General features: G+C 45.1%; 1 long non-coding RNA gene across 1 annotated transcript in view; it reads left to right on the plus strand.

Annotated features, from left to right (window-relative positions):
- The window catches only part of LOC106994498 (uncharacterized), a 29,055-nt gene extending 10,685 nt beyond the window's left edge, over positions 1–18,370 (plus strand). The window contains exon 3 of the long non-coding RNA XR_013408161.1: positions 1,632–18,370. This is a non-coding gene — a long non-coding RNA (uncharacterized LOC106994498). The remainder of the gene's footprint in view (positions 1–1,631) is intronic.
- The last annotated feature ends 250 nt before the right edge of the window (positions 18,371–18,620 follow it).

The raw sequence follows: 18,620 nt of genomic DNA on the forward strand, positions 1-18,620 counted from the left end.
AAAGTTTCAGTAAATAGCAGTTTGGATTTTTTAAAAACCTCTCATCCCACCTCCCCAACCCCTTTTTTCCCTTTTTTCAGTTTCAAATGAGTTTAATGTTAAATATTTAAATGCTTACATTTTTAGCTAGGACTAGCTGAATTGTATAAGAAAAAACAATCTCCAAGTGGCCTTGAATTTTTAGTAATGAATTTTTTATTTGCCATTCTGGTTTTTTTGACTAGTCAGTGCGGGCAGGGAAGCGTTTTAGCAGTTGTGGATGGGGGGTTTTGTTTTGTTTTTTTTGGCCTTTGCATAGCAGGCAAACAATTTTTTTTTTTTTTTTTTGGAGACGGAGTCTCGCTTTGTCGCCCAGGCTGGAGTGCAGTGGCCGGATCTCAGCTCACTGCAAGCTCCGCCTCCTGGGTTTACGCCATTCTCCTGCCTCAGCCTCCCGAGTAGCTGGGACTACAGGTGCCCGCCACCTCGCCCGGCTAGTTTTTTTGTATTTTTTAGTAGTGACGGGGTTTCACCGTGTTAGCCAGGATGGTCTCGATCTCCTGACCTCGTGACCCGCCTGTCTCGGCCTCCCAAAGTGCTGGGATTACAGGCTTGAGCCACCCCGCCCGGCCAGCAGGCAAACAATTTTTATGCTAGACCAGAGATACCTTGTGTTATTGCCCTGAGCTCAAGATTTTGAACTGGTTGAGAGCCTAATTTTTATAAATATTTATCTAGTTCTTCTAGGCTATTAATCCTTTAATTAACTGTTCCATCACCCTAAGCAGTAATTAAGAAAACCTGAATTTACATTAAAAGGGATACTTGGAGCTGTTGTAATTTGTAAAGCCATTAATTTGAAGGCCCTTTAAGACCTTTTTTTTTCTTTTTTTGGTCTTGGCTGGAATGCTGTAAGGAATGAGTTTTATCTCAACACCTGCAGAAACTTCAGCAGATTTAAAGTAGGCAGAAAATAAAAACAAAACAGAGAACTTAGAAGATTCTACATGTCAACTCTATAGCTGTAGTCTCTGGGTACTAAGAATAAACAAGCTTGGGGAGTTTAATCTCTATAATGGTCATTGATCCAAAAACATGCATGAGAAAAGCCACATAGCTGATCTGAAGTCCCAGAAAAGCGGGCATGCCTTAATGTTGGAGAATTTCCATTTTGTTTCTTCTCAATCTCTTAAGAGCAAAGAAAATTCTATAAATCCTGACAGAGAAGTCAGGTGTTTGGACTTGTGTTTTAGTTGGTGGCAAGTGCCCTAGTGACTTTTAACGAGCCATCCTGTACCCAAAATTTAGAATGTTTATTTTCACTTCTGGGAGATGCTCAGAAATGGGAAAAGAGCCAAATCACTTACAGGTGCATGTTACCAAAACAAAACCAAAATCAGTGTTCCCAAACGTTTTAACCCAGTCATGCAGATTAAAAAATAAATAAATAACACAGAAGAACCCAAAGTAAATTCACCAGAAAAGGCATGCCTCAGAATCCAGAGTACTCAGCCAGGCGTGGTGGCCAACGCCTGTAATCCCAGCACTTTGGGATGCCGAGGCAGGATGATCTCTTGCGCCCACGAGTTCAAGACCAACCTCAGCAGCATGGTGAGATGCTGTCTCTAAAACAATTTTTTTTTTTAATCCAGAGTACTCAAACCAGAGGGACACTTGCCAGGAAAGACAAAAAGTCTTTTGTCATGCCAGGAGGGATGTAAAGTCCTCTATGAAAGTGGTCTTAGAACCAAGACAACTCCAAAGTCAAGTCAAAACGCCTCTGCCAAAAGTGGGAGCCTCCGCCTGAGAGATGACTCACCAGGGCAGAACAGATAAGCTATGTAAGTAGAGAGCCCAAAGGGCTCCTGTGAGTACTGCATACTGGTTCTGAGATCACCAATTCCCTCTGAAATGTGTCCTACTTCAGGTCCTACTGCTGAACACCATTTATGTCAACACAGAGAGGCTCTCTAAAAGAAAACTCTATTTGGGAATATAGCATTGCAGTAGAAATACGCATGTCATGGGCTGTGTGCGGTGGCTCACGCCTGTAATCCCAGCGCTTTGGGAGGCTGAGGCAAGCCGATCATGAGGTCAGGAGTCAGAGACCCAGCCTGGCCAACATAGTGGAACCCCCTCTCTACTAAAAATACAAAAAATTAGATGGGTGTGGTGGTGGTTGCCTGTAATCCCAGCTACTTGGGAGACTGAGGCAGGAGACTCACTTGAACCTGGGAGGTGGAGGTTGCAGTGAGCCAAGATGTGCCACTGCACTCCAGCCCAGGCAACAGTGCAAAACTCCGTCTCAAAAAAAAAAAAAAAAAAGACCCATGTCGTGATAAACTATGTGTGTATTCAGGGAAGTAAAGGAAGACAAAGAGTTCAAAGAAAAATGAGGGTTGCATAATTGTTTTGAGATAATTGTCCTTGGTTACAAAGATCAATAGCAAGGGTGGTGCCAGTCTGAAGTTGGACAGGCAGTGCCTAGGCAAAAGTATTTTCTGGGTAATCTTTGTGAAAAGTTGTAGTTTCTGCAACCCAAGTTACTTTATTTTCCCAAAAACTTTCACAGTACATAGAAAATATATTGGACATGTATTAAATGTGACAAATTAATCAGCAGTATTACATTAAAATATGTTATTACTTGTTAATGTTTTTAATAAGTTGTTTAGGCAGTTAGACTCTATCTTTTCTCATTTTCCAATTTATAAGTGCATTATCCAAAAGTGTTAGTTTTAGGGTGACCACTGTATATTTTGGTATTTTTTAAAGCTACCCAATTGTGTATAATTTATAAAGAACTTTTTTTCATAAGACCTAAAACTTCTGAACAATACATAGGTGCAAATAAATAAATTCCTTTTTATCTCAAACTCATTTCCACTGCATCCCTGAAGAAAGCCTTTTGTTACTGTTGTCTTGACTAAATGTGGCATGGGAGCTAACATTTTCAAGGGAAGCTGATCTTATCTCCGGGCTCTAGAAGCCAAGACATGAGGTATGTCTTTACCATCTCTTAGGTGACTCTCCAGAACTTTCATTCTCAACCTCCTCCCTCACTGCCAGTTTCTCCTCAGCTTCTTAGCCAAATGGCAGAGGAAAAATGGTCTCTTATGTCGGGACTAAGCCGTGTGCTCTGAGCCCTGGGTAAGTCTGCAAGGCTTCTCTAGAACTCATATGTATGTCAATTATTCCTCCTCTGAAAATTTAAACTCTGGCACCTACATGGGCTCAGTAAATCCTCCTCTGTTAATACAACAGGAAACAGGAAAATTGAGACAACGTCCTTGCAACCCCCATAACTACTTTCTATCCGTGCTATTCACAGCCAAGTGTGTCGAGACCAGTTCACACAAACCATGTTGATTTTCAGTTTCACTCCCTCCTTACTGAATCACCCCTCCATTTGCTGCAATTGCCCCTGGGTGCTGTACTCAGACTTGGAGGAAGTACTGTCTTATTCAAGGCCAGTTTTTGTACTGGTGGTTAAATAAGTGGTTTCCAAATTGTAGTCACAAGGAGAGCTTCTAAAATGCAGATTCCCTGGTCTCAATTATGGGATTCTGATATAGCAGGTCTGAAATTAGAGCATTGGGATCTGCATTTTCAGAAAACCCAAAGTGATTATCAGCCAGGACTTAAACCTCTGCTTTAGACCACATTCCCTGTGAGCTTTCAGATTTTCTATCAATGTTCTTCCCTCTTCCCAGCTCCCACACATTAAAACTCGGATCATACATAAGTTACAGTTCCTTCATTTCACATCAATTTCTCATGCATCCCATCTGGTTTTGGGAGGGTGTGGGAAGAGGTGGATGGCCTTAAACTTGCCAATCAAAGATAACATTCTCTTTCGATTCAAATAGCCTATCTCAGGCTTAAAACCAACTCTTTGGATAAATGCTCAGCTTTTCAAAGGTTCTTCCTATCTTCCTCATGATGGCATTTAGTGGGTGAGGAGAACAGTCATCTCCATGTGACATAGGAAACAGTTTCTCTAATGCATGTGCTGAGGTGCTTGACAATCCTGCTGGTGCTCATCCTGCCATCTTTGTTGGATGTCACTGAATCTACTGGTTAATGTAAGTGAGTCCCTGACTTTTATTAACATGCTGTCATGCCCTTCTGCTGACCACAACTCTGCCATTGCCTTTGGTCTCAAGGTCTCTACCTTAAATAGCTTCCATCTCCCAACTATGGGACTATTAATCTGCTGGGCTTTGGAGTGGGTGGGAAGGGATGATGGTGAAACTTTGGGATGTACTGAATATCTTGCTCAAGCTTTGGGAAGCCAACATTTTCTCAGACTGACTAGACACCTCCTTCCACTAATGCTGAGCTAGTGCTCCTGTGCCATACTGGGTAAGCCTCTAAGTCATCAGTAGACTTTTCTGAGTGGCTTGCAGTCTTCCCCAGGCTATGCCAGGAAAGTAGTTAACTAACCCTGCTGCTCTAAGACTCGCATACCCATCCCGCAGTTTCTGTTTATTTCCCAACGGGGCAATTGTAATCTCAATCAATCTCTCTCTCTCTCTTTACTATGTCCTCTTCCTTTCTGAATCTTTCTCTCCCTGCCCTGGGAGTCATTCCACTTCCTACCTAATGAAGAGACTCTTCTCACATCATATTATGAGTTTCTCTTATCCATGGCTTAGAGTAAAACTCATGTTCAATTGTCCAAGCTTTGCTTTTAGTATGTGAATGGAGCTCTTAGAATATAGAACTCCCTTTTCATTCTCAGTAAAGCTTGACTTTGAAGACTACTTGTCATCTTCCTAGAGATGCCAAAGAATAATCAAAATAATAAAAGGCAGGCTCTGAGGGTCACAGCTGAGTAGCAACTGTGCTGTTACTCTAGTACACACCCTCTCCTTTCCTGTGGCTGTCAGGCTTCAGGGCTTACCTTTATTGGAAAGACAGCAGGGGGGCATATATGAAGAAAATTGAATCTTTAACATTGTCAAAGTCTTGACCCAACAGAGACATTCTTGCCCCAAGTCTCTTTCTGGCTTCAGTGCCTTTGCCTATTCTCATCCTAAGTACCTTGAATATCCTTCTCTTGATGCCCTGATATTAAACTGTTTATTCCTCAAAGCCAAGTTCAGGTTATCACCTCCACCACAGACTTTTCCTTCCCTCCCCAAACTTCATTGCCCCTTCTTATCACTCCCTTTGTAATTTGTTTATACTGGTAAGAGAGCATTCATCATATTACAATTAGGCCTATCTATGTCTAACTTTCTTTTTAAATTCTCAGCTCCGTTCTGCCTTGGAAATCAATCTGGCTTTTGCTCTGCACTTCCAAATGTATCAACACCCAGGTTTCCAGCCTGATGAACATAGCAAGACCCCATCTCTCAAAACAAACAAACAAAAAAGGGTGGGGCCAGGTGCAGTGGCTCACGCCTGTAATCCCAGCACTTTGGGAGGCCGAGGCAGGTGGATCATGAGATCAGGAGTTTGAGACCAGTCTGGCCAACATAGTGAAACCCCGTCTCTACTAAAAATGCAAAAAGTTAGCCGGGTATGGTGGCAGGCGCCTGTAATCCCAGTTACTTTGGAGGCTGAGGCAGGAGAATCCCATGAAACCGGGAGGCGGAGGTTGCAGTGAGCCAAGATCGCACCACTGCATTCCAGCCTGGGTGACAGTGCAAGACTCCATCTAAAAAAAAAAAAAAATTAGCTGGGCATGGTGGCAGGCAACTGTAGTCCTAGCTACTTGAGAGGCTGAGGTGGGAGGATTGCTTGAGCCCAGGAAGTCGAGGCTTCAGTGAGCTGTGATTGTGCTACTGCACTCTAGCCTGGATGACAGAGTGAGATCCTGTCTAAAAATAAAATAAGGACCCAGCTTATTTTATTTATTATTTATTTTTATTATTTAGTTATTTTTGAGACCAAGTTTTACTCTCATCACCCAGGCAATGGCAAGAGTGCAATGGCGCAATCTTGGCTCACTGCAACCTCTGCCTCCTGGGTTCAAGCAATTCTTCTACCTCAGCTTCCCGAGTAGCTGGGATTGCAGGTGCCCGCCACTACACTGGCTAATTTTTGTATTTTTGGTGGAGACGGGGTTTCACCATGTTGGCCAGGCTGGTCTTGAACTCCTGACCTCAGGTGGTCCACCTGCCTTGGTCTCCCAAACTGCTGGGATTACAGGTGTGAGTCACCGTGCCTGGCCAGAACCCAGTTTAAATTCCATCCTCTCTGCAAAGTCTTCCTTAACCACCCCTGTTGAAAGTTACGCCTGCTTGCCACAGCAAGTGGTACTTGGATGTTCATGAGATACATGCACAAGGCTCCTTTGGGGGTCCTGGGAAGACAGTGACACGGACACTCACGAAAGAAACCTTGGAATAGTGAGTGTGTGTGCTACAAAATGTGCTTTAGATTTGATTACCACCACTTAGGTTATGACCTCTGATACGGTTTGGGTCTCTGTCCCCACCCAAATCTCATCTTGAATTGTAATCCCTATGTGTTGAGGGAGGGAAGTAATTGTATTATGGGGGTGGTTCTCCCATGTTGTTCTCGTGATAGTCAATTCTCACAGGATCTGATGGTTTTATCAATGGTAGTTTTTCCTGTACTTTCACACGCTCACACTCTCTCCTGCCACCTTGTGAGGAAGGTGCCTGCTTCCCCTTCTGCCACAATTGTAAGTTTCCTGAGGCCTCCCCAGCTGTATTAGTCTGTTCTCACGTGGCTAATAAAGAGATACCTGAGACTGGGTAATTTATAAAAGAAAGAGGTTTCATTGACTCATAGTTTTACATGGCTGGGGAGGCCTCACCGTTATGGCAGAAGGTGAAGGGGAAGCAAGACATATCTTACGTGGCATCAGGCAAGAGAGACCTTGTGTAGGGGACCCCCCCCTTTATAAAACCATCAGATCTCATGAGACTTATTCACTATTATGAGAACAGCACGGGAAACACTCATCCCCATGATTCAATTACCTCTCACCGGGTCCCTCCCACAACATGTGGGAATTAAGGGAGCTGCAATTCAAGATGAGATTTGGGTGGGGACACAGCCAAACTGTCACCAGCCAGGTGGAACTGTGAGTCAATTAAACCTCTTTCCTTTATAAATTACCCAGTCTCAGGTATATCTTTATAGCAGTGTGAGAACGGACTAATACAAGCCCCTTGAGATCAGAGGCTAAAATCACTTTTCCCCAAACATTTGCTTTTTATATATGCTACGTCTCTGTGTCTGCTTCAACGTTTCCAGCAGTGCTTTATATATGGTAGGCATGCAATAAATGCTTCTTGATCGACTGACAGGTGCTCAGAAGATCTAGGTTGATTGATTTTCTTGTGATGCCGTCTTTTCCTGAGAGCTCATTAATTTTTAAGTTGTTTTCCTTGAAATGTATGGTATGTTTCCTCCACCCTGCTCTTTTTGCCTTTCATAGGGTTCCATCTTGATCAGCTGCTATCATGGTCTGTTTTGTGATCAAAGGTTCTGATGAGCTTTGGAATATGTATATGTTTGGAGTGAGGATGGGGCCTGGAGGAGATGCAGGTTGAGGACCAATTCACCCAACCCAGCTTATAAAAGTAAAGTGGCCCCTTAGGAGCACTGAAGCATTGCTGTGGATTTTAGAGATCGCTTCTTTCAAATCAGCATAGGCCTTCCAGTGTGGCAGGCCATAAGATCTGAGGTTTCCACGCTGTTCCTGGAAGCCAAGTGGACAGCTTATTTTTTACCTTCTTTATTGCACATTTGGGGCTTGGGGGATAGAGTCATATGTGTGTCAGTTGAAACTGTAGCTACTGCATTCCACTCCTTCGGGGATCATAGTACTCATGCCAACAGAAAACTTCAAGGCCAGTAATTACTGTCTTCAGAGTACAAGACAGGCACAGGAGTTGTTTTGGCATAAGAATACCATGATTTGCATCCCACAGTGTAAGAAAGACAATGCTGAATTCAGAAGATGGTGCAAAAAGTGTGACAGTTCAGTTGTGGTGACTGTTGCTGATGCATGGGGCTATTTTATTTACATTTCCTTTTTTCTTTTTTAACAGAGACAGGATCTTGCTGTGTTGCCCAGCCTAATCTCAAACTCCTGGGCTCAAGTGATCCTCCTGCCTCGGCCTCCCAAAATGTTGGGATTACAGGCATGAGCCACCATGCCCGGGCTTTATTTATATGTCCAAGTCAAATGTTAGTTGTTCAATCAGTCTTTTTAAGCACCAATGTTGTGCCTAACCTTGTGGGAACTGTAGGAAAAAAATACTCTGTATTGGGAAGACCTTGATTTGCTGTCACAGGTGCCACTAATGCCAATTATAAGGCTGTGTGGAATCAGGTGATTGAAAGCCCAGTCTGTAACATAAACTGCTGCAGGGTTCCAGTGGGGGCAAGTAAGGTGGGCAGGGAGGGTGGGTAGCATTTGACTTTGACAGCATAGCCTGAGCAGAGGCACAGTGGGGATAGTGAGTGTGCAGTGCGAGGAGGGAGAGAGGTAAGTGGTAGGGAAGAGGTGGGAGGGGGGCAAGGAGAAGGCTCAGGAGGTTTTGGGACAGGGAAATGACTTGGTTAGTCACCATTTAGTTTCTTCTCACATGTGTACAATTTGGAATTCACTTGGTTCTTAGTATTCCTGGGTCAGATGACTTCTTTCCAGTCTGAGAAACCATTTCCCAGGCCAGCTACTTGGGCTATGGTATCTTCCAGTGCTCCTCTGTGATTGTACTCAGATCAGCTCGTCTAGGCAGGCAGGATGGCAGAAGCCCTCTGACTTCATGTCTGAAAGAGTACGTGTTTCAACTCTATAATTACAGCATTTAACAGACCATATCAGCCCTCTTTGGGATGGCTTTTGGCAAATGGGCTAGAAGTCTATTCTGCATTTAAATGATACTGCATCTTCTCTTTAAAAGGTTCCTCAGTTAGTCCACCCCACTCTGTATCCAAAGTGTGTCCCAGGCCATGAGTCAAAAGGAAATGAGTAGTTCTTTCTGGTTGGAGAATTAAAAAGAAATCTCCACCCAAGTAACAGGTACATAGTGGGAAAAAAATAACATCTCCCTGAAAGCTTAATCTTCAGGCAAAGAGAGGGTCGGGGGCGGGGGCTTAGTAATGGGGAAACCTCAGAAGATTTAAAAGAGAATTACAGACAGACAAGGCTCAACATTGGCTGTCATCCAACAAAGCTCTTATAAGATTGGAATCACTGCCCGGTTCTTGAGCTCTGACCTGGAGGGAAGAGGAGTCTGGAAGACCTGGCACAGACCTGAGTGCTTCATTGTCTTTCTGGTTCCAAGTCCTCCTTAGCTCACTAGGAAGGAGGTGGGGTGGGGGAGGTAAGCCACTCTGCATGAGTGCATTCATCTACACTGGCTAGTCTACTTCGCAGTCCCCCTGCAGATTATCCCCACCTCTACCTGGTTCCAGTTCCAGATTGGGGGGATATAGAATGCCATCCCCACCCCTCACCCTGCTTGCTGTGGCCTGGAAAACTGTCTTTCCTTTACCACCAGCAGGCATCTGCCATATGCCTCAAGGAACTGAATAAAGGAAGGGGGGGGGGGAAGAAGAAACTAGAGAAACTGGAGTGTTTACTGTCTGAGCCCCAAGTACAGGCACTGCCTCTTTCCGTAGCAACACAGAATGTCTCCATCCCTTTAACCTCCATCTCCCTAGATATGCCCGAGGAGGACAGCCTTGTTTCTGAGATCTGCTGTTGAGAACTGCTGCTGAGAATTCTTCCTTCAGCTCCGCCTTAACGCACCATTGGTTTTTCACTAGGTCCGCTGCAGGAAACAGGAATTACTTAGTTGACTACCATCTGAGGTGCTGTTTGGTGTTGGTAATAAAGAATAAAGGTGGAAATGAAGCAATGAGACTACTTTTCTTTGTGGTTCGTAAGTTAATTCTGGTAATAGTTTTTAAAAGAGAAGTCAGAAATACTTTGAGCAGAGCAAAGCTCACTGACATACCTAGGTGGTCTTATAGATGTAGCCAATGTGCCAGGTAGCACAGGACACCTAAATTTGTATCAGTGTATACTGTCACTAGTTATGAATAAGAATGCCTTCTTGCCACATATCCTGATTAACTCAATATATTATCAAACTTATTTAACTCTTCTAGGCCAGGCATTGTGACTCATGACTGTAATCTTAGCACTTTGAGAGGCCAAGGCCAGTGGATTGCTTGGGCCCAGGTGTTTGAGACCTGCTGGGGCAACACAGGAGTTTGAGATCAGTCTGGGCAACATGGTGAAACCCCATCTCGACAATAAATACAAAAATTAGCTGGGCATGGTGGCATGTACCTGTGGTCCCAGCTACTCGGGAGGCTAGATTGGAAGGATCACTTCAGCCTGAGAGACGGGGGTTGCAGGTTGCAGTGAGCTGAGATCACACCACTGCACTCCAGCCTGGGAGACGGGGTGAAGACCCTGTCTCAAAAAAAAAAAAAAAAAAAAAAAATTAACTCTCAGTCTGAGAGCTGAAAAATGGTAAGAAAATTTGATCTTTTCAAAAGGTAATCATGTTTCTCCCATGCTCAGTACCTTCACTGCTTTCTTATTGTGCTTACAATGAAGCCAGAGTCCCTTAGCATGGTCCAGAAGGTGCTCATGATCTGACTCACTATCTCTCTGACTTTATCTCATGACGCTAACCTCAGCCATTAGAATAGTTCCTACTTGGTGAGAAGAGATCATGTCCTTACAGATAATACCAACCAGTAAATGTGGAAAAAAGTCACCATAATGTAGCTACCATAGTAATAACTGATTCACATTTGACCATTTCCACAAGGATCAATGGACACTAAAACTCTTGGGTGAAAGTTATTTGGTGATTGGGATATTTGCACTGATTATTCATCAATTGCAAAGGGAGAAAGTGACATCTATACAGTGGAGAGACATGGTGGAAGGCTCCTTAACGAAGTGATCAAGTTTAACATCACCAGTAATGGGACAAGTAGATAGCATGTGCCTCCTGATGCGAAGTACTGGGAAGATACACATCAATCACTTAGGTGAGTTTTCTGTCAAAATATAGAACCTGGTTCTAATCATGACAAAACATCAGAAAAGCCAAATCTGGGGACATTCTACAAAATAATTATGAACAAGAGGGTAGGGAAGTAAGTAAAATAAAGACAGAAAGGTAACCGTGAGCCTTGTAGACTATTCGAAGTTCTTTGCTTTCCTAATAAGCTGCAAAGCCTTTAATGAGTTTTGAGCTGAGAGTGACATAATGTGACTTAATTTTATTTTATTTATTTTTGAGACGGAGTCTCGCTCTATTGCCCAGACTGGAGTGCAGTGGCATGATCTCGGTTCACTACAATCTCTGCCTCCCAGTTTCAAGCTTTTCTTGTGCCTCAGCCTCCCACGTAGCTGGGATTACAGGCATGCACCACCATGCCCAACTGATTTTTGTGTTTTTAGTAAAGACGGGGTTTCACCATGTTGGCCAGGCTGGTCACGAACTCCTGGCCTCAAATGATCTACCTGCCTTGGCCTCCCAAAATGCTGGGACTACAGGCATGAGCCACCACACACAGCCAGTATGACTTAATTTTAAAATGACTGCTTTGTTCTAGCTGCTGGATTGAGAATAACCTATATAGGGGCAAGGACAGAAGCTATGTGCCTAGTTATGAGGCTATTGCAACAATCCAGGCAAGATGGTAGTGATGTAGACCAGGATGAGAAGTGGTTTGAGATACTCATAACTTTAAACATAAAAATAGAGAATAGAATCACACAACCATATACCCATCACCCAGCTGCAACAATTTTCAGCTCGTGGCTGATCTTTACACACCACCTATTTTATTTATACTCCACCTATTTCCCCCTGCCATTTTATTTGTATGCAAATCATTTCATTCTGGATGTGCGTTTAAGAATTTGCTGATTGGTTGAATGTGAAGAAAAGGAGGAGTCAAGCATGTCTTCCAGTTTGTTGTGAAGGATGGAGGTACAAGTTATTGGGATGACAAAGGCTGTAGGTGGAGTAATGTGAGAGAAATGATTGAGAAGTTCCTTCTGTGTACATATGGTTTGAAATGCCTATTTGACATTCCAGAAGCTGTTGAATATACAAGTCTAGATATCAGGGAGACAATGGGGCTGTAGATATAAATTTGGGAGTTGTCAGATTATAGATAGTCTCTAAAACCAGAAGAGTGAACCTCCAGCTAAGTAATCACAGAGTATCTTGAGTCAGACTAACTCTTCTGCTGATAATAATAATTGTATAAACTCCAGAGGCATGGGAGAGTGACCCAAAGCAGACATATGCTGGAGGAGATTCAAATCTTGAGAAAAAGGAACCACGGTGGGTGTTTTTTACCTTTTCTTCTGAGGGTACTCACTAGCCCCTACAATACACAGCGAATAGAACTCAAGTAGAAAGTGGCAGTCCTACTGTTCTGAGGCTTCTAGAGAGGCTGGAAACTGAGGAGGAGAGAAGTCATAGAGCAGGGAGTCCCATAATCTCTGTATAAACTCCTTTTAAATCCTTGCCTGACTCCTTAACTCTGTAGGTGGGGGTCAAAAACTCCCAAGATTCCCAGGGGAAAAGCAATAGCTACCAGGCTGGAAGCGCTGAGCAGAGATTTCAGCTTCCCAGGGCAATTTAAGTCCTTTCAAATTAGAGGAGCTTAGTAAGGATCTCAGAACTTCATTGAAACTTCAGAGAGCCCACACCTTCAGAGTAAGGACACATCTCAGGACTCAGCAATTCACACTAAGACTAAGGACCAAGCTGAAATAGACTCACCACAATAGAATTAAAATCAAGCCGTCTCAGATTCTAGATGATCTGCTAGTAATTTAAAAGGTTGTTAGAACCATCCTCTTCAGAAGAAGATAAGAGATCCTAGAGTTTCTACAGTAAATCCTCCATAATGGCCAATGTACCATCTAAAATGACAAGAAATGGAAAAAAAGAAAAAAACCCAAAAAACAAAAGTGGAAGACGTGACCCACAGTAAAAAACAAAACACACATCAGGCAACAGAAGCAGACACACACATATTGCATATGTTGGGATTATCAGACAAGAACTTTAAAACAAATTTGACAAGTATTTTGAAGAATCAGTAGGAACTGGCCAGGCACAGTGGCTCATCCCTGTAATCCCAGTACTTTTGGAGGCCAACGCTGGCTGATCACACGAGGCCAGGAGTTCAAAACCAGCCTGGCCAACATGGCGAAACCCTGTGTCTACTAAAAATACAAAAATTAGCCAAGTGTGGTGGTGCACATCTGTAATCCCAGCTATTTGAGAGGCTGAGGCACAAGAATTGCTTGAGCCTGGGAGGCAGAGGTTGCAGTGAGCCAAGATCACACCACTGCACACCAGCCTGGGCAACAGAGCAAGACTCCGTCTCAAAAAGGAAAAAAAAAAGAAAAGGAATAATGAATTAATTGATAAAGATATAGAAAATTTTAGGAGAAATATGGAAACTGTAAAAAAAAAAATTACAATAGCCTAAATAGTGAGGAATAATAATGTCTTACAAATAGAAGCCCCAAAGTAGCCCAGGCCCCGTATTGCAAAGGAGTTACTCCTGTCTCTGTGCTCCACTATCCTCCATTCATTTGTTCATTCAATGAATATTTATTCGGTGAATACTTCATGTCAGGCACTGCTCTAGGGGCTGGAGTCATATCAATGAACAACCAAAATCACTTCTCTTGCCATTTACTTTCTATTTTGGAGAGACAGACAAAACAAGTGCACATGGTGATAAATTATGTAAAAAAAATCAAGCTGGGCAAGGAGTAGAAAGTGACAGGAACTAAGGAGTCTCTTTTACATAGAATGGTCAGAGAGGACCTCTCTGATAAAATGGCATTCAGGCAGGGACCAGTGGAAGCAAGCCACATGAGTGTCTGGGAGAAGAACCTTCCAGGCTGAAGGAAAAGCAAGCACCGCAGCAGAGGGCGGAGTGGCTTGGTGAGTTGGGGATGTCAGCATGGGTGGGTTGCTGCAAGTGAGGTGTGCTGGGAGCTGAAGATGGGGAGGTGGGAGCAGTGGGCCAGCTCACACAGGCTGTGGAGGCCATGGTGAGGATGCTGGATGTACTGAAGCCATTGGAGGATTTTGAGAAGAGGAATGCCTGGATTGACTGTGACTCTTAAAGAATCACTCCCTTCTGGAAGAGGGCAAGTGCAACACCAGGAAGCTTAGTTGAATGGCGCTTGCAATAGTCCAAGCTGGGTGTGGTAGCATGTACTTGTAATCTCTGCTACTTGGGAAGCTGAGGCAGGAGGATTACTTTAGCCCAGGAGGTTGAATCCAACACGGGCAACACAGCAAGACCCCATCTCTAAAAGAAAGAAAAATAAAGCAAAAGGCCAACAGGGGAAAATAATAGGCCAGGTGAAAGATGATGGACCAGGGTAGTAGCAGAAATGGTCAGATTTGGGATATATTTTGAAGGTGGGGCAAACAGTTTGCTGATGAATTGGATTAATTGAAAACTCAAGGTTTTGGACCTGAATGACTTGAAGAATGGAGCTTCTAATAACTGAGGCAGAAGACTGGAGGGCAGTAGGGGAGTAGTAGTTTTGTGGGTTAAAATCAAGAGTTGAGTTTTGGATGTTTTTAAACCTTTGTCCAAGAGGAACTGTTGATTAGGCAATTGAAGATGCAAATCTGAATTCTGGGGAGATGATGGGGCTTGAAACCTAAGTTTGTAGGATGCAGGGGTGTTCAATGTTGTGTGATTGATGTGCCACACACCCAGGACCTGAGCATGGGAGAAAAGAGTGTAGATTCCTGGATTCTCCCAAGTTTAAGGATTAGAAAGATGAGTCGAAACTAGTAAGGAGACTGAATGGAATGACCAGCAAAATACGAGGGGAACAAAGGGTCTCAGTGCCATCCTTGTGACCAAGTTTCAGGAAGATGGGATTTGTCTGTGTCTAAATGCTGCTGGTGGATGAGAAAGGTAAGAACTAACTATTAGATTAACAACGTGGAGGTCATTGGTGACTAGACAAGACCAGTTTCTATGGGTGGTGGACAAAATCCCTGAATGGAATAAGCCGAGAGAATAGAAACTGAGGAATTTGGGATAGAGCACAGAGATTTTCGAAGGGGGCATTTTCTGTAAACAGGAGCAGAGAAATGGGTGGCAGCTGGAGAAGGAGGTTGGTCAAGCAGGAGTTTTTAAAGATGAGGGATGAGGCAGCATGCTCAATCCTAAGGAGAAGGGAAAACGGAGGATGTCAGGATGTTGGGGTGATGACGGTGAGCAGGTGATAGGAGATGACTTGAGTGCATACATGGAAGGGCCTTTGAGAGCAGCGTGGAGCCTTCAAGCACAGTGAAAGGAGAGCAGGCCGAGGGCGTGCACTCAGGCACAGCTGAGCAAGTAGACTTGGTGGCCAAGGTGAGTGAAAGCTGTCTCGTGGTTGCTTCTACCTCCTCAGGGATGTACGAAAGCGAGTCATTAATTAGCTAGAGTGAAAATGAGGAAGGAGGTGCTGGGCATTTGGGATAAGTGGAGAAGGCATAAAGTAGGGGTCAAGGAATCTGGGAATTTAGTGGACTGGGCAAATGGAGGAGAGTTCCTGAAGGCATCAAGAGCCCATTTGATGTGAGTGGTCACGCCTTTTAGGCAAGACAGTATGCTTGTTTGCTAGACTGTTATTATTCTGCAAAAAAATTCACCAGTCCTCTCTGGAGTAGAACTATATTTTCCTTCTCTGATGACATCAGGCTTGAGCATAAGATTTGCATTGATCAGCAAAATGTGGATGGAAGTGATGTGTGTCACGTCTAAGTGGAAGCTTTATGAAACAGCATGTCTTCACCATGTTCTTTAACCCCTGCCCAACTGGCCATATCCCAGGGAGAGCTGCTTCATATCCTAGAGACTGGAGTGAAGACGATGAGCAGCAAAACCACAGCCAGTGTGCAGTGAGCACATTCTACAAGTGAAAGATGCACCTTTGAAGCAGCCGGGCACTGAGACTGGGGTTGGTTGTTACGTGGCATGGTCCATGCTGACTGATACAGCCCACTGTGCGCCTTTCTCCAGCTATCTTCCCTCTGCCTCTGTGCAGGTGCAAGGAGGATCGACTCAGTTCAGTCAGCACTGGGGCTTTGAGAGGGGCAGAGCAGGGAAAGCGAGGGCCCAGGAAACTGAGGGTGTATTTAAAGGAGCCTGAGCTGGGGAAGAAGGGAAGCAAGGGACGTGCTAGAGTCATCCTTGGGTTCGTTTCTTATAGTGACAAGACGGCTGCCAGGGGCAGTCAGGACTACACGTGTCCTTGCTCATGTCCCTGAGGATAACGTGTCCCTGTGTCCAGCTGGAACTTCTGGCGACAAAGAGTCACCAGAATTTCTTTTTGAAAGGACTTATTTTAATTTGTCTTGCCAGCAGAGCCTCTGCCCCTGACATTTCAGGTATCTGCTTTTGTTTGTCCTTTTGACCTTTTCAGATTGAATTAAACTGGACACACACACACACACACACACACACACAGAGAGAGAGAGAGAGAGAGAGAGAGAGAGAGAGGTTGTTCCTGGGCCAGTAAGAGTTTCTGATGTTTGGGTAAGGATGGTCCTGTGTGGTCTGCTCATATCCTCCAAGTCCTAATTGCTGCCTACCCATTCGTGATGGGGATAAGGTCCAAATCACCTATTTTGGAAGCTGGGCAAGCTGGAACCTGGTCTGTCTGACTGGAACCCATTAATTCCCTATACCTTCCTGCCCAGAGGCTAGAAGGCTTCCATCCTCATGACCCCCCTTCCCCTTACTAGAGAAGCCAGACAGAACTGCACAGCTGTGGACCCTGCCCCTAGAGACTGTTTGCCAGTTCTGGCTCTGGCCTTCAGGACTGTTGCCCAGCCAAGTGCAGGAGAACCTCAGCAGTCCTGCCTGGCTGCCTCTCCCAGCCACCTGTCCCTCCGGCCATAGACACTGGACAGGAGCCCATATACTCCTTACTCCCCCTCATTTGGGCATCAGCACTTAAAAGAGGCTTTATGATGAAGAGTGGGAGGTCCAGACGGGCCTCATTTCCCAAGATTGCAGGGTACAGGCCTTGGCAGGGCTGAGCCATCCCCTTGATCTGGGTGCTTCTCCCACAGGAGTCTAGCCTTGCTTCAGTCTGGCTCTATGAGCCCACCTGGCCCCTCGCTCGTCCTCAGCAAGCCTCCCACTGAAGTCAGGGCATGTGTGAGGTGACCACACAGCTGAGGGTGCTGGAAATGTCATGGTGTGATATTTCAATTTCTGCAGTGTTTATATTCAGTGACCCTCAAAAAGGCCCAATGAGGGGAAAGGCCAGGACAGGTTTACAGACGGGAAGCTGGCCCTCTGAGAGGGGAGCACCCACCCAAGGTCACATGGCTGGTTGGTGGCTAACCAACCCGTGGCCTTATGACACCAAGTCCCATGCTCTTTTCACTGCCCCTCCCAGGGAGAGCCACTGTCGTTCAGTGTGGTGTTAACCTGCAGTGCAGCAGACCCTCAGGCCTTGGCTAACTGGTAAACCTCACCCACAGCTCCATGCTGGGCTTGCTCAGGGACTGCTGGAACACTCCAGTGGTCAGGCCAGGCGAGGGTGGAAGATGGGGAGTCCCTGCCAGACTTCTGTGGGGTTTCCCAGGTGCTCCTGCGGCAGGGGTGGTGGGCATTGGGAGGAACCTGTTTTTGTGTTTTATGGAAGATAAGTTTGTTATTCGCTCAGTGACCCAAACTTGAAACTCAGGTCCCTTGGAGGAAGCTTTGGGCTCTGAAATTACTTCTCTCAGCCTCAGTTTCTCCATGGGTTTTGGATTCAGGGTTTGACCACAGTGATTCTGAGAGGATAGTTTGCATGATGCCTGGCCTGGCTCATGGGCCTCATTCTGCCACAGTGGAGGAGGGCATGCAGGCCATCTGGCCGGGTGGGGAGTGCCAGCTGGCAACAGGGTCCACTGAGGCACTGACTGCCTGCCCTGGGGCTCTCAGCAAGTCTAGCCAGCCAGCCTCCATTTTCCCAAGTGTAAAATGGGTGTCAGGCCATTTGCTTCTGTGGGAGGGCCTGGAGGGCTATAATTATGGGAGGGTGTGTGAAGTCCTGGGAGCCCTCGATGGGGTTTTGCAAGGAGGCTGCAGACAGCCATGGGTCATGACTGCTTGGGAGAGTTATGAAATTCCTTTAGTAAAAGGAACCATGTGGGGAGTGGGCGAGAGGGGGAGATGGCGACCCAGGAAGAGAGTGTCTGGCGCCCTTGGGAAGACATCTTAGTACACACCAAAGCCCTATCTCACAATTCAATCAAGTTGTTGCTTCTGTTCATACCAAAAGGGCCTTTTTAAAATACAATTAGGCTCTGTTTTATTATGTGTGACAGACGAGGCCATTAACCATTCCGACTATTAAATCAGACTTCATTAAAAAAAATGGAAGTAACTGTAAATTGCCTTGGGTCACGATCGTTTAGAGCCGAGACATTTCAAAGAAAAACATTAGGGAGCTCACGACCATGATGAAGTTAATCAATTTGACATCCCACCGAGGGCCGGGTGTGCCTGCACCAGAAGAGCTGCTGCACAGCCTCTCCCCAGAGCCCGGCTCCTGGGGAGCAGGGGGGTCTCTGCCTCTCCTCTCCAAAGGAGAGCTGGGAAGGCTATGAAAATAACTTGGAAATTTG

The sequence above is a fragment of the Macaca mulatta genome, chromosome 18, assembly GCF_049350105.2.
Source record: "Macaca mulatta isolate MMU2019108-1 chromosome 18, T2T-MMU8v2.0, whole genome shotgun sequence".
NCBI lineage: Eukaryota > Metazoa > Chordata > Mammalia > Primates > Cercopithecidae > Macaca > Macaca mulatta.